We start from the raw sequence: 25,097 nt of genomic DNA on the forward strand, positions 1-25,097 counted from the left end.
AATTTCCCCTTGCCAGTGTTTGGCACACTCTCTTGCTGCTATTGTTCACCTTATGTTGGCGGGGGGGGGGGGTGGTGGAAAAGCCAACCATCAATCAAATCTAATATATCCTGCCCTGACATGGAAGGTACCATTAGTACTTCTAATGCAGGCCTACATACCAGGCTTTGGGGCAGGTATTAACCCAGTGTAAGTAGGCCCTGTTACCTTTTGGGATGGCTTCAGTCTGACCTATGCTGTATACCTACTTGGCTCCAGCTTTACTGCTCTGTGTGCTGGCTGGATTGGCGGGTCCACTGCTCTGATCACCTGTGCTGGGTGCTGTTCCCTTCCTTAGGTGTCCAGTGGTTGCTGGCAAGCTGGCGGTTGGGAAAGGGGAGGCTGTGGAGGATGCCTGAAGTTTTACTAGAGCTGTGTAGCTGATTACTGTGGTCCTCCTTCTCAGCTGTTGCTCAGCTGGTTCTTTCTATCTTCTTCAGGTTTTTGACTTTGCAGTGAGGCTGGTGTGTGAGTGGAGAGTCCCCCCACTTGGGTTCTGCTCCTGCAGCTCAGGCAGGTCTGTGTGCAGTGTAGCTCTTCCCAGAGACTGGGACTGGTTCTTTTGTGGTTGCTAGAAGCTCTGGGTTTCTACTGCTTCTCTGCTGTGGTTAATGGTCACTTATACACCTTCACTTTTTGGTAGAAGAGTGTACCGTGGTGTTTTTCTGCTTATTTCTCCCCCTAGGTTGCTTCGTCATTGCTGTTATACCTCTTATCTTAAACAGAAGGGTAGAAGACTTTTTAAAATAATAGTTCTGTTATTTATTTGAGACAGAGAAAAAGGGGGGGATTAGGTGTTCCATCCAGATGGATGCACCACTTTGTATAACTGGCTTTGTGTGGGTACTGGGGAATCAAATCTGAACTGCTAGGCTTTGCAAGGAAGAGGAAGTGCCTTTAACCACTGAGCCATCTCTCCAGCCCTTAGTGCTTTATCTTCTAATTAGCTCACCAAAAGGAAGGTTTGTGTGATACTGATTCATGTGATCATTAGTTTTATATATACCCCCAATCCCCTCTTTCCTTACCCTAGTCCTCCCAATCCCTTTTACCCCATTTTCTGTCCCTCCACTTGCTGTCAGGATCCCTTTGTTTCCTTCTTCCTGCTTCTCCTCTCTCCTAGTGCCATTCCAGGTTCCTTACCAGTGCCATTGATGTTTACTATAAATTATAAACAAATCAAACTGTTCCATGTTAGGTTCCACATATAAGAGAACATGTTGTGTTTGTTTTTCTGAGCCTATATAACTCACTCAGTGTGATATTTTGCCATGTCCATCCATTTTCCTGCAAGTTTCATAATTTTGTTACTCCTTGCTATTAATTAGGGTTCTCTAGAGGAACAGAACTGATAGAATGAATTGTACTCAAAGAGAATTGATAGGATTAGCTTATGGCAGTGTAACAATAGCAGTCTTCAGGCTTGAGAGTCAAGGAACCTGGTAGATGCTCAGTCCACATGGCTAGATAGCTCAGCAGTCCCCATCCAACCCTAAAGGCTCGATGGCTTCCTAGAGAGACCCTAGTCTTCTGTACACATTGGAAGGTTGAGGAAACTTGGTTCCAGTGCTGATGAAGGATAGCCACACAAGATAGATGCACATACAAGTGAAGCACTCAGCAGCATGTAGCACACACAGCCAGGTGGGAGGAAGGGTTCTTTCAGGAGGACCATTCACTCTGGGAGAAGGGCTCACTCTGGAAGAAGGACTTTCTCCCTTATTCAGTCCTTCCTAGAAGCTCAAGAGACCCACCCAAAGGACTGTCTGTGGATTCCAAATCAGATCAAGTTGACAATAGAACTTAACCATCACAGAGTAGAATTCCATTGTGTATGTGCACTACTTCATTATTCATTCATTAGTTGATGGGCATCTGGACCGATTATATTTACTGTCTGTTGTTAATTATGCAGCAACAAGCATGATTGAACAAGGATCTCTATAGAGTAGAGTCTTCAGTATATATGCCCAGGAATAGTATACCTGGGTCTCTGGTAGACCTACTTTTGGAGTTTTGAGGAACATCCATACTGATTTCCATAGTAGCTTTACAACCTTGCACTCCCACCAACAGTGGATGAGGGCTTCTGTTTCCCCACACCCTTACTGGCATTTGTTGTCATTTGAAGTGTTTTTTTTTTTTTTGGTTTTTCAAGGTAGGGTCTTGCTCAAGCTCAGGCTGACCTAGAATTCACTATGTAGTCACAGGGTGACCTCAAACTCGTGGCACTCCTCCTACTTCTGCCCCTCAAGTTCTGGAATTAAAGCCATGTGGCACCACCCCAGCTCTCGTTTTTTTTGTTTTTTTTTTGGTTTTTTTTTTTTTTTGGTTTTTCGAGGTAGGGTCTCTCTCTAGCCCAGGCTGACCTGGAATTCACTATGGAGTCTCAGGGTGGCTTCGAACTCATGGCAGTCCTCCTACCTCTGCCTCCCATGTGCTGGGATTAAAGGAGTGCACCACCATGACTGGCTTCGTTTGATTTTTTTTAATTGTTTGTTTATTTTTATTTGTTTATTTATTTATTTGAGGGCAACAGAGAGAGAAAGAGGCAGAGGGAGAAAGAGAATGGGCGCACCAGGGCCCCCAGCCACTGCAAACGAACTCCAGATGCGTGCGCCCCCTTGTGCATCTGGCTAACGTGGGTCCTGGGGAATCAAGCCTCGAACCGGGGTCCTTAGGCATCTCAGGCAAGCGCTTAACCACTAAGCGATCTCTCCAGCCCTCGTTTGATTTTTTTGATGGTAGCCATTCTGACCAAAAAAAAGTAGCTTTAATTTGTATTTTCTTGATCACTAAAGATGGTTTTTGGCCATTTATATTTTTTCTTTGAGAATTCTGTTCAATCCCTGCCTTAATTTGTGACTGTGTTGATTGACTTTTAACATTTCTATTTATTTATTTATTTGAGAGAGGAAGAATGGGCATTCCAGGGCCTACAGCCACTGCAAACGAATGCCAGATGCATGCATCACCTTGTGCATCTGGTGTATGTGGGTCCTGGGGAATCAAACTGAGGTCCTTTGGCTTTGCAGGCAAGCACCTTAACCACTAAACCATCTCCCCAGCCCTTAAAATTTTTTTTTATTTATTTGCAAGCAGAGAGATAGAGACAGAGAAAGAGAGAGAGAGAGAGAGAGATACAGAGACAGAGACAGAGAGAGAAAGAAAGAGTATTTGCATGCCAGGGCCTCTAGCCAATGCAAACAAACTCCAGATACATGTGCCACTTTGTATATCTGGCTTTACTTGGGTACTAGGGAATCAAACCCAGGTTGTTAGACTTTGCAAGAAAGTGCCTTAACTGCTGTGCCATCTCTCTAGCCCATTGATTGATTTTTTTATTGCTTTATTTTGTGTATATTCTAGATAGTAAACCTCTGTCAGATTTATAGCTGGTAAAGATTTTCTTCCATTCTGTATGTTGTCTGTTGATTCTGTTGGTGGTTTGACTGGCTATATCATAGCTGTTTTTGTTTCATGAGGTCCCAGTGGTCTAGTTTTTGTCTCATCTCCTGGGCTAATGTGGTCTTATTTAGAAAGTCTTTCCCTACTACTTTTTGGAGTATTCTTCCTACTTTTTCTTCTGGATGTTTTATTAGAGTTTCAGATCTTATGTTAAGTCCTTGATCCATTTGAAGTTGATTTTTGTGCAGGGTGAGAGAAGAGAGTTTAGATTCATTCTTCCATGTGTGGTTATCCGATTTCTTCAGCACCACTAGTTGAAAATGCTGCTTTCTCTCCAATTCATGTTTTTGGCTTCTGTCAAAGATCAGTTGGCTACAGTTATTAGAACTTATACCTGGATCTTTTATTCTATTCACCTGTTTTTGTGCCAGTACCATGCTATTTTTATTCCTATGGCTTTGTATTATATTTTGAAATCAGGTATGGTGATACAACCAGTAATATTTTTTTTACTGAGGACAGTTTTGGCTGTCCGAGACCTTGAGACCTTTTGTGCTTCCATATGTATTTTATTTTATGATTTTATTTTATTTTATGTTTGGTTTTTCAAGGTAGGGTCTTGCTCTAGCTCAGGTTGACCTGGAATTCACTATGTAGTCTCAAGGTGGCCTCGAATTCTTGCCAGTCCTCCTACCTTTTTGTAGCAAACAGCTTCAGGTTCACTGACATGTACTTTCAGACCAGGCATAGTTATGGAGGAAGGGATTTATTGAAGCTTACAGATCCAGGGGAAGTTTCATAATGGCAGAAGAAGCTGACCTGCTTTCACAGGACGAGAGAGAGAGAGAGAGAGAGAGAGAGAGAGAGAGAGAGAGAGAGAGAGAGAGAGAGAGGGAGGGAGAGAAGCACAGCCAAAACACAGAACAGCACACTTCAGGAACTCCAGCTAGACACACTTTGCATATCTTTAGATTGAAATCTCAAACCCACAACCATACCTTAAGATCTGCCCAGTGACACTGCCTGGCTGGAGCAAGGTGGCTGCAGATGCAAACTATAAACTAATAAAACAGTGACTATATTGGGAGCCACCTATTCAAACTACCACATTCTTCCTCCTCGGTGCTGGGATTAAAGGTATGTACCACCACGCCTGGCTTGAATTTTATTTTTATTTTTTTATTTTAGAGAGAGAGAAAGGGAATTGGAATGCCAGGGCCTGAGCCACTGAAATAAAATTCCCGATGCTTGTGCCCCCTAGCGGGCATATGTGCCTCACCTTTGTGCATCTGGCTTATGTGGGATCTAGAGAGTCTTTAGGCTTCATAGGCAAGTACCCTAACCCCTCAGCTATCTCTCCATTCCTCCATAAAAATTTTTACAAGTACTTTTATTTATTTGAAAGAGAGACAGATAGTAAATATGGGTACACTAGGGTCTCCTGCCACTACAAATGAACTCCAGACACATGCACCACTTTGTGCATTTGGCTTTATTTAGATAATGTGGAATTGAATCTGGGCCATCAGGCTTTGCAAGCAAGTGTCTTTAACCAATGAGCAATTGGGTCTCAATTCCATATGAATTTTGAGACTAGTTTTTGAGACTAGTTTTTCCAATTTTGTGAAGAATGGTGCCAGACTTTTAATTCACATTGCACTGAGTTTATATATTGATTTTGGTGGAATGGCCATTTTCATGATATTCTTTAAATCTATAAGCATGGGAGATTTTTCAGTCTTCTCATTTCTTCCTCAACTTATTTCTTCAGTGTTTTTTAATTGCAAGGTTCAGGAGTGACCAAGACCACGGAGACCACTCTGAGGCAAAGATGGAAGTTTTTATTTGAGGAAAAACACGCAACTGCCAGGACTGACTCTCAAGAGTCGAACAGTCTGCTTGGGGTTTATAGGCTCTTTAGTTGGAGGAAGGTGAGGAAGGGAAGGAATTTCTTTGTTGGGGCAGTAAATCTGTTGTTTACATTAGCCATGGGGTAAGACCAGAAGTGACCTCTGAGTGGGGGGGGGGAGGGGGAGAGGGAGAGAGGTGTGCAATAAATATTTCTTGAGGAATGTGGATGACCCACTTCCTTATCTCTTGCCACTCTCTTGCTGTAACTTCATTTTGTCATGACCTGATATTAATGTTTTCATTGAACAGGTCTTTCACTTTCTTGGTTAGGGATATTCCAAGATATATAATTTTTTGTGATTCTTATTTTATTTATTTATTTATTTATTTATTTATTTATTTATTTATTTGAGAGCGACAGACACAGAGAGAAAGACAGATAGAGGGAGAGAGAGAGAATGGGTGCGCCAGGGCTTCCAGCCTCTGCAAACGAACTCCAGACGCATGCACCCCCTTGTGCATCTGGCTAACGTGGGACCTGGGGAACCGAGCCTCGAACCGGGGTCCTTATGCTTCACAGGCAAGCACTTAACCGCTAAGCCATCTCTCCAGCCCATTTTTTTGTGATTATTATAAATGGAATTCATTCCCTTATTTCTTTCTTTATGTTTGTCATTGTGATAGGGGATATACTTAGGGTGACTGGACCCCAGAAGGTAAAAAACAACAGGAATGTTTGCATTTGCTAGAAATCAAAGATAATCTGACTTCTTGTCTCTTGCCTAGTTTCCTAGACCTGTTTCTCCATAACCAACCAGGACCCTTCCTGGGAGGAGGTCTTCCATAGGATTTAAACAGGGTAGTTGGTCAAATTCAGCCTCTTGGAACATGTTGCTAGTGCTAGCCTCTTCCTGAGACAGCCCCTAGCCCTAACTAACCAGTTGTCCCTCTGGTTCACCTATTCCAGAAGACAGCCCTCCACTATAAGGTTATATATACCTTTACAATGGGAGGGCAGGCTCTCTACCACTTGGGAACTTCCAGTTGTGGTTGAATTCTTCCCTTGGCTTGGTCCAGCTGGGAGGGCCCTCAAACCTTACTCTCCACATGGGTTCTTTATCCCCTCCAGCTTCCCACCTGGCAGGAGCTCCTTAAACTTTCTTTTCTTTCTTTACTTGCTGTGGTGGTTTTTTTCCAGGCCCTCCACATGGGTGCCTTTCCTTGGCTCTCTACTTCCTTCAATAAATATAATAATTTAATAATTATCCTCACTCTTCTTTTTTATTCAATTCTTTAATTAAAATTAGAAATGAACCTAGGGCTTGGGGTTCAGGAATGTTCTTGGACCCCTAGCACCCTTTTATAGTTGGCAACTATGAAGGGAGACTCTTGAGAAGGAAAATTATATTACAGGAGAAAATGGGAAGCACATTTTCTGACTGTGAGCATGACTTGGGTTATTTCTACTGCTTCTCTCCACTTTCAGGAAAACTGGCTTGCATTCCCACCAACAGTGAATGAGTGTCCCTGCTTCTCCACATCCTTGCCAGCATTTATTTTCATTTGATGTTTTGATGTTGGCTATCCTTATTGGGGTAAGGTGGAATCTCATAGTTGTTTTAATTTGCATTTCTCTGATGATTAGGGATGATGAACATTTTCTTAAGTGTATGTTTGCCATTTGTATATCTTCCTCTGTCAATTGCCTGTTCAACTCTGCACCCCATATTGTGAGTGGGGTATTTGTCTTATTGTTTAGACTTTTGAGTTCTTTGTAGATTCTAGAGATTAGACCTCTATCAGTTGGATAACCCGCAAATATTTTCTCCCATTCTGTGGGTATTCTATTGGCTTTGCTTATTATATGCTTGTCTGTAAAGAAACTCTTCAGCTTCATATGATCCCATTGGTTGAGTGACTGTTTAAGAACTTGAGCCACTGGGATTTTGTTCAGGAAGTCTTTTTCCATTCCTCTATCATGGAAAGTACTTCCTAAATTTTCTTCCAGTAGTATTCGAGTTTCTGGTCTTATGTTGAGGTCTTTGATCCATTTGGATTTGAGTGTAGTGCATGGTGAAATGTGTGGATCAAGTTTCAGTTTCCTGCATGTGGTTATCCAGTTTGTCCAGCACTATATGTTGAAGATGCTGTCTTTTGTCCAGCTTATATTGTTCGGGCCTTTGTCAAATATCAAGCAGTTATAGTTGCTTGACCCAAAATCCGGATCCTCAAGTCTATGCCATTGGTCTATACTCCTGTTTTTATGCCAGTACCATGCTGTTTTTATTACTATGGCTTTGTAGTATAGCTTTAGATCAGGTATGGTGATGCCACCAGAGGTATTTCTTTTGCTGAAGATATGTTTGGATATGCAAGGCCTTCTGTTTTTCCATATGAAATTTGAGATCATTTTTTCTATCTCTGTGAAGAACACTGTAGGGATTTTAGTTGGAATTGCATTAAATCTGTATATTGCCTTTGGTAGGATTGTCATCTTCACAATGTTAATTCTGCCTATCCAGGAGCATGGGAGGTCTTTCCATCTTCTCAAGTCTTCCTCAATTTCTTTTTTGAGTGTTTTTATATTTTTGTTGTATAGATCTTTTACTTCCTTGGTTAATGTTATTCCAAGGTATTTTATTTTTTTTGTTGTTGCTATTGAAAATGGGACTATGTCCCTTATTTCTTTTTCTGTATCTTTGTCATTTGCATACAGGAAATGCTACTGATTTTTGTGCATTGATTTTGTATCCTGCTACTTTGCTATAGGAGTTAATCACCTTCAGGAGTTTTGGGATGGCGTGTCTCGGGTCTCTTACATATACAATCATGTCATCAGCAAATAGAGCTAACTTAACTTCTTCCTTTCCAAATTGTATCCCTTTTATTTCCTTCTCCTGTCTTACTGCTTGAGCTAGGATCTAGAACTATATTGAAAAGCAGAGGTGAGAGAGGACATTCCTGTCTTGTTCCTGATCTTAATGGGAAATCCTCCAGTCTCTCTCCATTAAGTATTATTTGGGCCTTTGGAGCTTTGTATATTGCCTTTATTATGTTAAGATGTGAACCGGCCATGCCGATTCTCTCCAATGTTTTGATCATGAAGTGATGTTATATCTTGTCAAAGACCTTTTCTGCATCTATCGAAATGATCATGTGGTTTCTATGTTTAAGCATGTTTATGTGGTATATTACATTGACAGATTTTCATATGTTGAACCACCCTTGTGTTCCTGGGATAAATCCCAGTTGGTCAAGGTGGATAATGCTTTTGATGTGTTGTTGGATTCGATTTGTGAGGATTTTGTTCGGGATCTTTGCATCGATGTTCATTAGGGAAATAGGCCAGTAGTTTTCTTTTCTTGTGGCATCTCTGCCTGGTGTTGGGATTGGGGTTATACTAGCTTCATAGAAGGAATTGGGTAGCTTTCCCTGTTCTTCAATTGTGTGGCACAGTTTTAGGAAGATTGGTTTGAGTTCTTCCATGAAGGTTTGATAGAGTTCAGCTGAGAATCCATCTGGTCCTGGACTCTTCTTTTTGGGGAGGTTTTTTATTACTTTTTCAATCTCCATGAGTGTGATGGGTTCATTGAGGTGATTAATCTGCTCTGAGTTTAGCTTTGGTAGATGATATGCGTCCAGGAACTTATTCATCTCCTCCACATTTTCCAGTTTTGTGGAGTAGAGGTTTTTGAAATAAGTCCTGATGATTCTCCCAATTTCACTTATGTCTGTTGTGATCTCTCCTTTTTCATTTTGAATTTTGTTAATTTGGAGCCTCTCCTTTTTTTGCTTGATCATATTGTCCAGAAGTTTGTCAATCTTGTTTATTTTTTCAAAGAACCAGGTCTTTGTTTTGTCAGTTGCCATAATTGATTCCTTGGTTTCCAATTCATTAATTTCTGCTCTGATTTTAATTATTTCCTTTCTTCTGGAGCTCTTTGGATTGGACTTTTCTTGTTTTTTCCAGTGCCTTTAGTTGGATGGTTAGGCTATTGATTTGGGATCTTTCTGTCTTTTTTATGAAGGCATTGAGTGCTATGAAGTTTCCCCTGAGAACTGCCTTCATTGTGACCCATAAGTTTTGGTATTGAAAGACCCCCAGAGGGAGACCTTCACTCAAGTCTCGAGATAGCACGCACCCAAAGACACATGTCATTCAATTCCAGGAATTTTATAATTTCATTTTTATTTCGTCCACTATCCATTTACTGTTTAAGAGTGTGCTGTTCAGTTTCCAGGTGCTGTTGAGATTCTTAGTGGGTCTTTTTTTGTTGATTTCTAGCAATTTAGTATTGTGATCTGATATCATGCAGGGAATTATGTCGATTTCCCTAAATATGTGGAGGCAGTCTTTGTGACCTAGTATATGGTCTATTTTAGAGAATGTTCCATGGGCTGCTGGAAGAATGTATAGTTTGTGGATTTGGGATGGAAAGTTCTGTAGATGTCCATTAGGTCTAAGTGCTCTATGGTTTTGTTGAGCTCTCTTACTTCCCTGTTGAGTTTCTGTTTTGCTGATCTGTCTATTACTGATAATGGTATGTTGAAGTCCCCAGCTACAATGGTGGTGGTGGTTATTTCTGTTTTATTGTCAAGTAGGTTTTGTTTTATGAACTGTGGTGCTCCTGTGTTTGGTGCATACAGATTTATGATTGTAATATCCTCTGGATGGATTTTTCCCTTGATAAGTTGGAAGTAGCCTTCTTTGTCTTTTTTGAATATTTTTGGTTTGAAGTCTATTTTATCCGATATTAATATAGCTGCACCTGCTTGTTTCTTATTCCCAATTGCTTGGAATATTGTTTTCCACCCTTTCACCCTGTGAAGGTTTCTGTCTTTATTGGTAAGGTGGGTTTCTTGAAGGCAGCAGATTGAGGTGTCTAATTTTTTGATCCACCCTGTTAGCCTGTGTCTCTTGGGCGGCGACGGACAGGTAGGGGATGGCACCTGAGCTTGCGCTAGTGACTCAGTCTGGGCTTGTGTGGCCCTTGTTGTGTGACTGGGCTCACTGCACGTGCAATTGTAGTGCAGAAGCAGCTGCGGGATTGGGGCACAGTGGAGGCAGGCCAGCAGGCGTGCAATTGGAGCACAGTAGCTGGGGGTCTGGTGGTTGCCCATTTGGATCACAGCAGCAGGGGTCCCCGCGGGTTTGTGAATGGAGCACAGCGGGGCGGGCCAATGTGCGCAGTCGGAGCACAACAGCAGAGGTCCCCGTGGGTGTGCAATTGGAGCGCAGCCCAGCGGGCCTGCGGGCACACAATCAGAGCACAGCCATTTGGGGTGCGGGGCAAGGCGGCTGTATGGGGGGTGGTGGGGGTAGACTACCCACCTGAGAGGGTTTCCGTGATTCCCTGTTTTTCCCCACTCTGTGTCCTCCCATTGGCAAGAAGACCCTGATAACCCTTAATTTATTGCCTTTCTTTCCCCGGTATTTGCAGCGCAGCTAGGTGGTTGCCATTTTGGCCAGAAGTCCCAAAAATGCCCTAATCTGCATTTAAAAACCACATGACTTTTAACCTGCTTGGTTAAAATAAGTATATAATTTTAAAAATTCTTTTTGTTTACTTTTATTATTTTGAGAGCAACAGACAGAGGAGAAAGAGGTAGATAGAGCAAGAGAATGGGTGTGCCAGGGCCTCCAGCCACTGCAAATGAGCTCCAGATGCGTGTGACCCTTGTGCATCTGGTTAACATGGGTCCTGGGGAACTGAGCCTCGAACCGGGATCCTTTGGCTTCACAGGCAAGTGCTTAACCGCTAAGCCATCTCTTAAGCCCAAGTACATAATTTTAATTTGAACTGTGCCTCATATTTTGTCTTTTGGTTAGGATTTAAACAAATAAGATGTTGTTTTGTTAGGGTCTGAGAATTGGTGAAGAAAGATCCCCAGACTCAAATAGTATGTAAAAACAAAGAGTGTTTATTCTGCAGAATCTGCCAGCATGCAGGGTCAACCATTCATACAAAATGGCAACCCTGAGAGGACGATGCAGGCCAGTTTTAAACACAGCTAGGGGAATTTTAGGAGGGTTAGTTTATCTTCTAATGTGATTGGCTAAGCAAGCAGCAGTTAGATTTGGCCCAGATTTTACCATCCTTGGGCATGTTTAGGCATGTTTTAGAGATTTTGCAGGAACTGATTCAGACCCCTGGGCGGCTATCTTCCCCAGCCACATGTCAGGGTCACTGTTGATTAACAGCCCTTTGTTTGTGTTTTTTCCCAGAAGTCTTGCCTATCTCTCTGGGAAACTGAAACTTAGGCCTAGCTGTAAACTGGAGCAAATTTGATCCTCTCATTCCCCCTTGAGATATGTTCCATCTCAAATCCTTGAGAGGGGTCTAGGGGTTGATACTGGGATTTTAATATCATAAGCTGAACAGTAGATATGTGTCTTTTTGCAAACCTTATGAAAATGTTAAGGATATAGGGCCCACAGATGAGGGCAAGTAGCAACAGCATCAGGGGCCCTGTCATCACTGAAAGTAAGCCAAGGGTACCTAGTTCCAATAGGGGCTGAGTGGGACATGGAATTAACAGTCATCCATGTAGCCATGTTAGTAACCACCCATGTGAGGTTATATGGCTCATGAGGGTTAGGTCCTGTTAGGGCCAATCCCATAGCAGACATCAAGATTAGGATTTGTAAAGTCTTAGCTATAGTGGGTCCAGTGGGTGGGGGCTGAATCTTCCATCCGTATGGAGTCAAGTCATCTGGAGGCCTTTCCCATCAGTGTTGGCAGCTGTTCTGTGGTCTTTCGTCCCACAGGTTTGATGTGGGAGTGATGTATCCAGGTTCTAACTCCATCAACCTTCATGGCTGTGGGCGTGGTCAGAATTACCATGTGATGGCCTTTCCAGTGTGACTCAAGAGTCTTGTGATTGTGTCTCTTAATCTAGACTTCATCACCTGGTTCAAAGCAATGGGGATTAGGAGGGGGAGCTGATTCATAGATTTGGCATATATCCAGCCAAATCTGTTTTTGGACCTTATGGAGAGGTTGTAGGAATTCCAGGAATTTCTGATGGTCAAATTCTGCAAGGACGGCCATACCACCCTGAACGTGCCCAATCTCGTCTGATCTCAGAAGCTAAGCAGGGTCAGGCCTGGTTAGTATTTGGATGGGAGACCACCTGGGAATACTGGCTGCTGTAGGCTTTCTGCTCACTTCGGCAGCACATATACTAAAGTTGGAACGATACAGAGAAGATTAGCATGGCCCCTGCGCAAGGATGACATGCAAATTCGTGAAGTGTTCCATTTTTTTTTTTATTTTGCTCAGTAATTCAGTCAAGCAAGAGTTTGTTTGCAAGTGAAAGCTGTGTAAATATTTTTATTTCAAATAAACTATATTTGTATTATTTGTCAAAAAAAAAATTCTGCAAGCCTCCCATTAGTATCTCAAAGGGAATTAGGCCTAGGGTGTAGGGGGGTGTTTCTAGCCTTATACAGGGCCAGTTTCTAGGGTTAATTTAGCTAAAGTCTTCTTTAGGGTCTGATTCATTCTATCTGGCCTGAACTCTGGGGACAGTAGGCACAATGAAGTTTTCAATCTGTCCCCACAATCTTAATAAAGGCAGTCCTAACCTGGGGGTAATTTCTTCTAGCAGCTTCTTAGGCACTATGGTAGCAGTCTCTTTCTTGGTGGGGAACACCTCCACCCAGCCTGAAAAGGTGTCTACAAGAACTAAAAGGTACTTGTCTCCATATAAACCTGCTTTGACTTTGGTGTAATCTATTTCCCAGTTTGCGCCTTGTTTCTGTCTTGATAGCCGGTTTCCTGGGGACTTTTGTCCTATAGTCAAGAGATATACTGCCTTACAGGTCGGGCAGTGGGAAATGATCTCATTCACTAAGGGTCCTAGGTAAAAAAAAATTGTAGTTATCATTTCTCAGCAGCTCCCCAAGTTTCCTAAGAGCCAGATAGGTATTTTGATGAATCTGATGAATGAGCTGTTTAGCAAATTCTGAAGGGAGAATTATTTGGCCCTCAGCTGTATGGCGCCATCCTTCTTTTCAAAAGAGTCCTTGGCAATTGGTTAGGTCCTCCTGATCTTTCGAGCTGTAATGGGGGGGGGCGGGCGGTCAGAGGGAACCCTGGTGGAACCATAGCCACCAAGGCTGTGGCTATGGAGTCTAGTATATGTAGTCTGTTTCCTTTTGTTCTTTTATCTTCCCTCTTTTGATGGCCTGGGCAATAGACCATGGTTATCTTGAGGAGCAGCCATATCGCCTCTAATAGGGCTAGGATCTCATCTTTATTTTTGATGGTTTTTTCGTTCCGCCATGACCATCCCCCTTTTCTTATAGATGAGCCCATGGACATGAGCCATGGCAAAGGTGTATTGGCTGCCTGTGAAGATGTTTGCAAATTTGTCTTTGGCCATTTTAAGGGCCTGAGTCAGAGCAATTATTTCAGCCCTCTGGCTGAAGTCCCAGGTAGTAGGGCAGAGGCCCATACTACAGAGTCAAGAGTTACTACCTCAGTGCCTGCATACCTAACTCCATCTTGCATGTAATTGCTCCCATCTGTGAAATAGTCCACCTGTGCATTTGGTCAAGGGATCTGTCAGGTCCAGCCTTACGTTTTAGACTTGGTTCAACACTATTGAACAGTCATGTGTAATGTCCTGGTCTGGGTCTGGCAGATTGAGGGCTGAGGTAGGGTGGTATCAGATGTCGGGCAGGTTCAGAAGCAGAGACTGGTAATGCACCAGTTGGCTATTAAAGATCCATCGATCTGAGAATCTCTTTGATGGTATGTGGGCTAATTATGATCAATTTCTGTCCCATAGTAATCTTATCTGCCTTCTTAACCAGGCGCGCAGTGGCTGTCACGATGTGCAGGCAGGCTAACCATCCTTGTGCTACTGGGTCCAGCTTTTTGGAAAGATAGGCTACTGGTCTTTTCCAAGGGCCTAGAGTTTGATTCAATCCCCCCTAGCTATGCCTTTGTTTTCATCCACATACAAGTGGAAAGGCTTGTAAAGGTTTGGTAGGGCCAGTGCTGGGGCCTTAAGGAGTGCCTCCTTGATCTGGTGGAAGGCTCTGTCCATCTTTGCAGTCTGGTCCAAGCCATTCTACTGCCCCCTTGTGGCCTCATAGAGAGGCTTAGCAATTTCCATGAACCCTGGCACCCAGAGTCTACAGAATCTCCTTGAGCCCAAGAACTCATGAACTTGTCAAGTTTTGGGGTGGGGATACTGAGGATCGTCTCTTTCCAGGCCTGAGACAGCAGGCATTGATCCCCCTTGAGTATGTACCCTAGGTACGTTACCTCCCTTTGGCAGAGCTGTGCCTTTTTCACAGACACTCGATATCCTATCTAGCCCAATTCTCTGAGCAAGGCACCGGTCGAGTTTATGTGAGGTTTTAGCCCCATTTTCTCATCCTAGGACATGGAGTACTGGCAGATTCAGGCTGGACTAGCATCAGCTTTTAGTTGTACCAAAATTGAGACCTGATGTTTATTTATCCCCATCTGATTTTTTTTCTGCCCATACTCACGGAATTTCTTCCCATAATTTTTCCAAGTATGGTTCCTTTCTCCCTCTGCTTTTTGGGACACTCATTCTTCCAGTGTCTTTTTTTTTTTTCCCCCCCACTGGTCTTTTTGGAGATGGGGTTGTCCTTTTTTTTTTTTTTTTTTTTTTGAGGGGTTTGTTTGTCCTTCCCCCTTTTATAAGCAGTATCTCTTAATTCTTGGGAATCAGATCTTTATCTCCCTGTAGTGGCCAGTAGTACTCTGACGAGTCCTTTTGTTTGCCTATCTTCTGGAGTCTCCCCATTGTTATAGATCTTTTCTGCTATGGCTATGAGCTCTGCCATTGCTTACCCACAAATCCATCGAGTCATTGAAGCTTTCTTCAGATCTCTGGCAACACCTGGTTGACAAAAGCCATGTTCATAGCAGACTCATTTTCCTTCTTTTCAGGGTGGAGGGTTGTGTTTAGTCCAGTAGGCCTCCAACAGTCACTGTAGGAAGACCCCTGGGCTTTCCTCTTTACTTTTTATGACCTGGTGTACTTTAGACATTTTTGTAGGCCTTCTGGTGGCCTTCTGGAGACCACCCATTAGAATCTGGTGGTAGACCTTCAGCCTCTCCTTACCTGCAGGATCATTAGGGTCCCAGTTCAGGCACATCAAGGGAAAAGCCGCATCAGTGTTGGCCTGGACCATTATGGGCTGACCGTTTGGCCCTGGAACTGACTTTTGGGCTACGGCTAGCACCCATTCTCTTTCCTTGTTCATGAAGAGCACCTGTAAAAGCTTTAACTTGGTAAATGGTGGGGAGGTGGAAGGTAGCCCCCTCTGGCCATCCCACATTGAAAGTCAGCCATTCATTCCTGCAAAAGATGGTTGGTTTTTCTGGCCGTACTGTTAAACTCAGATTGTTTGCCAGGCATCAGAAATCCTTGTAGTATGACTGGACTAGGTCCAGTGGGGTGGAATTTGCTGCTTGTCCCATGATGTCTTACAAGAAAAAAAGGATAAACAATACACAAACATAGACACAGAAACAAACCTCCCAGGGAGTGAAAAAAGAAACCAAAATGATGCTGACGGGTGGCCTATCCTGTAAAAGGGCTCCGCCAGATGGGTGCGGCCCGTCAGTATCTATCAAAACCAGAGTCAGACTGGAGCTCTCCGGCTTCAACAGATGGGGATCCAGAGTGTCCTCGGAACCCCTGGCCCAAAGGTAATAATTGGCGTGCCCACCTGACCTTTGTGGGCCTCAAGATTGTGACTGGATGTCATATCTACCAGAAAAACGAGGAACAGACCAGAACAAAGACACACAGTACAGAGGGTTGTCCCAAATGACTGTTCAGCAGAAAGCCAATTGCTCCCCTAGAAACTCCACTATAGAGTCTGTGGGAGTCTCCAGTGATCCCAGACAAGTTCCCAAATATAAGAGTTCGAGAATTGCTGAAGAAAGATCACAGGACTCAAATAGTATGTAAAAACAAAGAGTGTTTATTCTGCAGAATCAGCCAACATGTGTGGGTCAACCATTCATATAAAATGGCAACCCTGAGAGGCACAGCTAGGGGAATTTTAGAAGGGTTAGGTCATCTTCTAATGTGATTGGCTAAGCAATCAGCAGTTATAGTTATAAACCTTTGATTGGCTGTGGCCCAGATTTTATCATCCCTTGGCATGTTTGGACATGTTTTATAGACTTTCCAGGAACTGACTCAGGCCCCTGGGCAGCTATCTTCCCCAGCCACATGTCAGGGTCACTATTGATTAACAGCCCTTTGTTTGTGGTTTTTCCCAGAAGTCTTGCCTGTCTCTCCAGGTAACTGAAACTTAGGCCAAGCTGTCAAGTGGAACAAATTTGATCCTCTCTGTTTATAGACACCTTTTCATTTATTTATTATGTGTGTGATAAATTACAGTATGGCTCTGCTAATCCAAACAGTCCAACAGATCTCTCCTGAAGTTTTTATTGACATTTGATTTATTTCAAGGGTTTTTTTTTAAATAAATTTTTGTCTTTAAAAGTCAGATTTAGGGCTGGAGAGATGGCTTAGTGGTTAAGCGCTTGCCTGTGAAGCCTAAGGACCCCGGTTCGAGGCTCGGTTCCCCAGGTCCCACGTTAGCCAGATGCACAAGGGGGCACACGCATCTGGAGTTCGTTTGCAGAGGCTGGAAGCCTTGGCGCGCCCATTCTCTCTCTCTCCCTCTATCTGTCTTTCTCTCTGTGTCTGTCGCTCTCAAATAAGTAAATAAAAAAAAAATTAAAAAAAAAAGTCAGATTTAACTGCAATGAGCTAAAATTTTACTTAAATGGGCTATGATTTGTTAAATGATATCATAAATATAATTACTGAGTTTATGTTGAAAACAACCAAAATCTCTGAGGTGGTGGCTCATAATTTGCCAGATATTTTAAGGGGGAGGCAACTGCCCTGATTTCCAGGTCATTCTGCTTCAAGACAAAAACAGCAATTTGCCTTATGCTTAATAAAATCATTTCTAAGAGTGTTAGAGGTATTGATAAAAATTGTCCCCGAAACAGTGGTCATGTTTTGCTTGTATTCAGTGGCTTATAACTTTTAATGCATGTATTTCATGGAGTTTATTAACAGATGTTTCAAATCAATGGGTTATATAAAATTTATAGGTATATATACTAGTATTATAAGTCTGGCTGTCATTATTCTTAAATTCATTTAAAATGTAGAGATTTTTGATGAAGGAAATTCTAAGGTTTTTTTTGTTGTTATTGTTGCTGTTGCTAAGGCTGTTTCTATACAAATTTCCTGTAATAAGATGTTAATTAACCATTTGAGGCTAGACTACTTGCTTCTTTGTCAGTGAGTAATAAGATTTATCAATTTGGTGTACTTTCTCTTAATAATATTATAAGAAAGATGATTAGTTATGAGTTGAGATGAGATGAAGGAACTGGGAAGGCATTTTTCAATGTTGGACATACAGTGTTTGCTAAAAATGCTGGGTTTTTTTTGAGTGGAACTTTGATTAGACTGTTAAAATATGTGAATGAAGGTGTGCATATGTAGAAAGAATATAGGAAATCCAAAAAGACTAAATTTTGCCTAAAATTAATTTCCTGGGCTGGAGAGATGGCTTAGTGGTAAAAGTACTGGCCTGCAAAGTCAAAGGATCTAGTTTTGATTCCCCAGTACCCATTTAAGCCAGATGTATAAGATCTGGAGTTTGTTTGCAGCAGCTGGAGGCCATGCACATCCATTCATTCCTTCTGTCTCTCTCTCTCAAATAAATAAAAATAAACTGTTAAAATTAATTTCCAGGTAAGAGAGATGGCTTAGTGGTTATACACTTACCTGTGAAGACTAAGGACCCAGGTTTGAAGCTTGATTCCCTAGTACCCACATAAGCCAGTTGCACAAGGTGGCACATGCATCTGGAGTTAATTTGCAGTGGATGGAGGCCCTGGTGCGCCCATTCTCTCCCTCTCTTTCTGCCTCTTTCTCGGTCTGTCTCAAATAAATAAATTTAAAATAATCAAAAAAAAAGCTAATATTCAGCTAAAAACATTGGCTGTGAAACATTGTTTTCTCTTTCAAAACGTATTTCACAAGGGTTGCACTAGTGCTTAGCTGTTTCCCTTCCCTCCCCTCACTCCTCTTTTGCCTTTCTTTCTTTTCCTTTCTCTTTCCTTCCCCCTCCCTCCTTTCTTCCCTCCCTCCCTCCCTCTCTTCCTCCCTTCCTTCCTTCCTTCTTTCTTCCTCTTCCTTCTTTTTCTTCCTTCTTCTTCTTCCCTCTCTCCCTTTCTTACTTTCTTATTATCTCTCTTCCTTTTTTCCCCTCCCATAGATTTGCTTATGTTCCCAAAAGGGTTCTTCTAATTCAGAGAAGTGAAAAGTGCTACAGATAACTCAGGTAATTCTCATTAAGCATTCACTTATTTGTCAAAGTGAAATTTATGTAGTAATATTTGCCCTGCAAATTTGTTAATGAACTTTTGAATAACAAGCTCCTAGTCCACTTGAAGATATGGTTTAAGGCAATGAGGTAAAAGATCCCCAAGCTTCCCCCCCCCTCCAAACTAGTTGTAAGCTTCTTAATTAATTAGCTGTGTGATCTTTGGCAAGTTGTTTTAACTTCCAGTTTCTTTAACTGTAAAACAAACACACTGAGTATGATAAGAATTTGAGATAATGGGTGTGCCTGCCACATGGTAGGTTGTTGTTTGCTTTGTGGTAGATGAATATCATCAGTAAGTTAAACATGTACCATAGGTACATAGACACATTTTCCTTATGTTTCAATAATACTCCAAGACGAAAATAATTGTGAATATATTAAAAAGTGATCAACTTTGTTAGCAGTTAGGAAGGATTTCTTAAAGCTACAACAAGGCCTGGAGAGAGTTCAGTCATGCCTTGTAGGCATGAGGGCCCAAGTTTGATCCTAGTATTCAGGTACATGCCAGGCATGGTGGTGTGTACCTGTAATCTCAGCACTGGTAAGACAGGTGGATCCCTGGATCTCACTAGCCACCAGTCTAGTCTGGTGAGCTCCAGCCTAATGAGAGACCTTGTCCCAAAAAGTGACTGACAGTATTCTTGAGGATAACATACCAGGTTGTCCTAGCAGAAACATATAATTACACACATACAAACATGTAAGCACCCCCACACACATACACATAAATAAAACAAGATTGCCATTACAGTTTTACTAAATGAATATTGTTTAAAGAAAAACAAGTCTGCAATTGGGTTAATACAAAAATGGAAGCATCAGAGTTTTCATACTTGATGGGTATGACAGTTGCTAAAGTCACTTTAAAAGTTCTTGGCCTTTTCTACACAGTTGACCTTCTGTGTCCACAAGTTCTGCATTTATGCATTCAGACAATCATGTGTCAAAAGTAAGTGAAAAACGATTTTTTCTATACTAGCATAATTTTTTTTGCTGTTTATTATGTGTGTGTTTGTATATGTGCACATGTGTGTGCATGGTTTTTCCTGTTTCTGCTTCCAAGTACTGGAATTAAAGGCACATGGTACCACATCCAACATTTTAAAAAATATATTTTCTTTAACCTTTTATTGACAATTTCTATAAATATAAACAATATACCATGATCATAATCCCCTCCCAATCCTCCTCTTTGCTCCCTCTTCAATTCTGCCTCCTCTAAATCCTTTCTTTCCAACTAGTCTCTTTATAGTCTCAGGTTGGCCTTGAACTCATAGTGATCCTCCTACCTCAGGTTCCTGAGTACTGGGATTAAAGGCATATGCCACTGTGGTGGTTTGAATAGAATAGATGGCCCCAATATATTCAGTTGTTTGTAGTTTGCATCTGCTGACAACCTGGCTGGAGGCAATGTCACTGGGTGGATCTTAAGTTGTGGTGATGGGTTTCAGATTTCAATCTAAAGATATGCAAAGTGTGCCTAGCTGGAGTTCCTGAAGTGTGCTGTGGCTTTTGACCTTTAGGCTTGTACCTCTCTCTCTGTGCTTGGGTCTGTGAAGTCAGGCAAGCTTCTTCTGCCATTATGGAACTTCTCCTGGATCTGTAAGCTTCAATAAATCCCTTCCTCCATAACTGTGCCTGGTCTGGAAGTTCATCTCAGTGAACCTGAAGCTGTCTGCTACAGCCACTGTGCCTGGCAGAATGAGTCTTTCTTCTATTTTGATGCCATCATTTCAAGTCTGGTATTAAGGTCTTTGATCCATTTGGACTTGATTCTTGTGCATGGAGAGATAAAGATCAATTTTTTATCCTTCTACATAAAGATACGTAAATTTTCCAACACAATGTGTTAAAGAGGCTGTCTTTTCTCCAATCAGTATTTTTGGCTTTTTTCTCAAAAATCAGATGGCTATAGCTGCCTCATTCTGTTCCGTGTTCTCCATGTCTGCCTTTGTACCAGTACCATGCTGCTTTTGTTACTGTGGCTCTGTAATATACCTTAAAATCAGGTATAGTGATACCACCAGTCTTATTTTGTTTTGTTTTGTTTTGTTTTCAAGGAGGTTCTTGCTCTAGCCCAGGCTGATCTGGAATTCACTTGGTAGTCTCAGGGTGGCCTTGAACTCATGTCAGTCCTCCTACCTCTGCCTCCCAAATGCTAGGGTTAAAAGCATGCACCACCATGCCTGGCACCCATCTTATTCTTGGTGCTCAGAATTGCTTTGGCTATTCAAGGTGTGGGTGGGGGGATGATTTTTCTATTTATTTATTTTCTGCTTCTAAAAGCATTTCAGAAGTGCTTTTTCTATTTTTTTTTTCCAACATAGGGTCTTGCTCTAGCCCAGTCTGACTTGCAATTCGCTATGTAGTCCCAGGGTGGCCTCAAACTCACAGTGATCCTCCTAACTCACTCCTGAGGTGTGTACCACCACACCTGGCTTTTTTTTTTTTTTTTCCTATTGTTGTGCCCAGTTCTTGGTGCCCCCAGTGACCACCAAGGAGAACCAAACACGTATGCAAAGGCAAGGAGCTTTATTTCAGGCTTAAGCTCGGTCTCTTGACTTCACCAATGCAGTGGATCTGTACAAAAAGCCCTGAACAGCAGGGGGGCAGGTTTTTTATTGGGATTTGAACAAAGAAGTAGGGAAATGGTTACGTGATTGGTAGATTTAAGTAGTAACTGCACTTGTATTTTTCTGATATGCTTAGGATGCTGGGGTCAGAGCTGGTGGACAGGGGGCTAGGGGTATTTTAAGCAGATTAGGTAACCTTTATTGTGATTGGCTATGTGTGTTTGAGGAACTTAAGCAACTTGTCTTATGACTATAGAAATGTATGGCCTAAGCAGTTTGTGATCTTTTTTCAGTAACTGTTAAATTCTTATTTAAACCTTGCTGGGAAACAGAAACTTAGGCCTACTGGTGACTTTGAAGCCTGTCATGGCATTCCTCTGGCTCCTGAGTCCTTCACTATTTTGGTAAAGAACACCAATTTTGAAATTTTGATGATGTGGTTGTTTGAATAGATGGCTCCCAATATATTTGGTGTTTCATTAGTTGTGGTTTGGGTCTGTAGCCACCTGGCTGGAGATGGTGTGGTGGTGGGTTTGAAATCCTAATCTAAAGATATGCAAAGTATGCCCAGCTGGAGTTCCTGAAGTGTGCTCTGTGATGTGGCTTTTGGCTTGTGGCTCTGTCTCTCTGCTTGGACCTATAAAAGCAGGCCAGCTTCTTCTGCTATTATGAAACTTCTCCTGGATCTGTAAGCTTCAATAAATCCCTTCCTCTCTAACTGTGCTTGGTTTGGAAGTTCATCTCAGCAAACCTGAAGCTATCTGCTACAGATGGGTATTGCATTAAATCTTGAGATTGCTTTTGGTAAGTAGACATTTTTACAATAGTGATTTTTCTGATCCATGGACATGGGATGTTTTGCCATTTTCCTTGTGTCTTGCTCATTTTTTAAAAAAGTGTTTCAGAATTTTCATTGCAGAGATCTGTCACTTCCTTGGATAGGTTTATTCCAAGGTTTGTGTTTTCCTTCTTTCCTTCCTTCCTTCCTTCCTTCCTTCCTTCCTTCCTTCCTTCCTTCCTTCCTTCCTTCCTTCCTTCCTTCCTTTTCTCCCCCCTTCCTCCCTCTCTCCCTTTCTCCTTTTCTCCCTCCCTGCTGTCTCTCTGTCTTTCTGTCTTTATTTTTTGGTATAAGCATTATTAATTTATGGAGAATTTGATGTATGTAATCCCTCTTTTAGCCAAAGACTAGTTAGAGCTTCACACTGTAGAATGTAATCTTTGTCTCTATAGGATTCTGATCTGGTTCTCAATTCCAGATATGGGTCCTCTACACTGAGCAGATCTGTTAGCCAAGCAGAAAGCTATTGGTTACCCACTGAGGCTATATGCTATTATTTTACTGGCATTTACATCATGTCAGGGTATCTGCCTCTGAGTAGGTTAGACATCTGGTTGCTCAGACTGTTATTGGCTATTTTCCCCCAGTAGCTCCAGCACTAGACAGACTGTCTGGGGACTGGCTTTCTTCAGAATTCTAGCCAGGTCTCATTGTGCTCTTTGTCAACAGCATATGGTGTCTTCAGCAATAGGGTCTTTGCTTTTGCCTCAGGTGGGTAATCAAGTGCTTTGATAGAAAGCTGTCTTGATTTGAGGACCACTTACGTCTCTGCAATCAACAGCTCAGTGTGGGTAGCAACCAATCTCTGGTACTGGGAGTTGCAGGTCAGACATAAAAAAATTTTTTTTTTCTTTTAAGCTTAGACTTCATCCTACCCTCATCAGAGCCCTACTTTTAAGGTGCTCCCCGCTTACTCCTTTTAAGGATTATATCTTTTAGGCTATCTCCAAAGTTAAAAGGTTTTTATGGTTTTCAGTGTTACGGGATCAGGTGTCACACAGGTAAGACCATTGACTCATGGAATGTTAGGCAAAGTTTTATTGGGTAAAAAAGAAAGAGAAGAAAGTCTGTTATATCAAGTCTGCACCCAGAGGTCAGAATCTCAGGATGAAGCCCCAACTTCTTTGGAGTGTCAGCTTTTATTGGAAATAACCACATGATGTTTATAGGAAAAAAAAAAACCAAACAAACAAAAAACAGGATGGGAGTTAAACCATAAATCACAATTCACATGTGACATTTGGCTTATCTACCTTTAAGGTGTTTGCTCAACAATGCAAACCAGGTAATACTATTCAGATCAGCAGAGCCTCAGGTTTACCTGCCATTAGCAGAGCTTCCTGTTTACCTACCATCCCTATCTGCTTATACAAGTGTTTCATTCCATTCTTTTATGAGCCTAGGAGCGACTTCTCTTCTCTAAGCTATGTATAAAGAAATGTAGAGAAAGATAACATTTTGCTCACTTTACAATCAGCTCATTTTGGCTTTAATTTTGTATTTGTTTTCCCCTACTCCTTTTCCTCTCCCCTACCCCTGAACCCTTCCGTCCCTATTGTCTGGGCCTTGAGTTGCATATCAGGTAGACAGCAATTCCAGCAGGGTCAGGTAAAGGAACCACAAATAGTAACACCATGCTATGTTTTGTCTTTCTGTGATTATGTGAGTTTGCTCAGTATGATTTCTTCCTAGTCTGTCTGTTTTCTATTAATTTTATTGTATTGTTTTTTCATACTGCTGAATAGAATTCCATTGTATAAATGTATCACCACTCATTACACATTCATCTGGGCATCTGGGTTGATTCCACTTACTAGCTATAATGAATTGAGCAGCTATAAACATATTTGAGCAAATGTCTCTGTATTGATGGATGGGGCATTTAGGATAAATGCCCAGTAAGGGAATTACTGGGTCTGTTGGTAGCTCTGTGTTCATCCTTTTCAGGAATCTCCAAATGGAGTTCCATAGTGGTTGTACAAGTTTACTTTCCACCAACGGTGGATGAGGGTTCCACTCTGTGTACATCCTTGCCACCATGTGTAGCTATTAGATTTTTACGTGATTCTCATCCTTACTGGAGTAAGGTGAAACCTCATGGTTGTTTTAATTTGCACTTCCCTAATGGTTAGAGATGTTGAATATTTTCTTAAGTTTGTGTTAAGCATTTGTGATTCTTCCTCTGATAATCCCCTATTCAGTAGGTTGGTAATATTTTTATTAGATATGGACATATTTAGTATGTAAACAATACATGTTGGTACCATCCTGTCCTTACTCCCTGCCTCTTTTCTGAAGAAGCTTTCCTCATTGGGAATGCAGGTCAACCCCATGGAGATTGTGGATCATATATTGTGGGGGGAGGGGAGACATTTTCTCTGTGCAGAATGTCCCAACATGTGACTTTAACAATCTTTCCACCCCCTCTTCCACAAATTTCCTGGAGCCATGATGGATTCGTTTTTGGTCTACTTCAGTGATGAGGTCTTGGGAGCCTCTGTCTCTGGATATCTGGTTTGGTAGGATTTGAGTGTTTTCTGTGTCTATCTCCTTCACCCTTGTGCTGGTACCAGGTTCACCAAGAAAGCAGCACTCTTGCTCAGTTCCCCAGTTACTGTATGGTTTCCACTGGGGTCCTGGTGAGGTGTGGTGGGCTGATTCTTTCTGCAGGTTCTGTGTTCATCTGAAAAAGGGAAGCAAATTCTCTGACGGAGAGTGAAGTCAGCACCAGATAAATGGGATAACCATTATTATTTTAGAGAGAATTGAATAGGTGTAGGCCCTCTTATAGTCCATGATTGGTGAGAGCTTGATAATGGAGAGCGGGCTCATTTTTGGATATGATTCTGACTTGTTTCCCAGCTCCAGCTATGGGTTCCATTCTACTGAGTGGGTCAGCTAGCCAAATCAAGAGCAGTTGGTTACCCATCATGACTGTGTGTCACTATTACAGTTGTGTGAGCATCAG

The 25,097-nt window shown here is 42.0% G+C and overlaps 1 protein-coding gene, 1 non-coding gene and 1 pseudogene across 3 annotated transcripts in view; all 3 read left to right on the forward strand.

The window, feature by feature from the left end:
* Positions 1–25,097, forward strand: part of Gopc (golgi associated PDZ and coiled-coil motif containing) — a 109,683-nt gene that overhangs the window by 20,808 nt on the left and 63,778 nt on the right. The gene's annotated exons all lie outside the window — the stretch shown is intronic.
* LOC123463618 lies at positions 12,339–12,457 on the forward strand (annotated as a pseudogene).
* LOC123463705 lies at positions 12,460–12,566 on the forward strand. Its single transcript, XR_006639095.1, has one exon. It is a non-coding gene; the product is annotated as a U6 spliceosomal RNA (small nuclear RNA).

This window comes from Jaculus jaculus, chromosome 9, assembly GCF_020740685.1.
Source record: "Jaculus jaculus isolate mJacJac1 chromosome 9, mJacJac1.mat.Y.cur, whole genome shotgun sequence".
Taxonomy (NCBI): Eukaryota; Metazoa; Chordata; class Mammalia; order Rodentia; family Dipodidae; genus Jaculus; species Jaculus jaculus.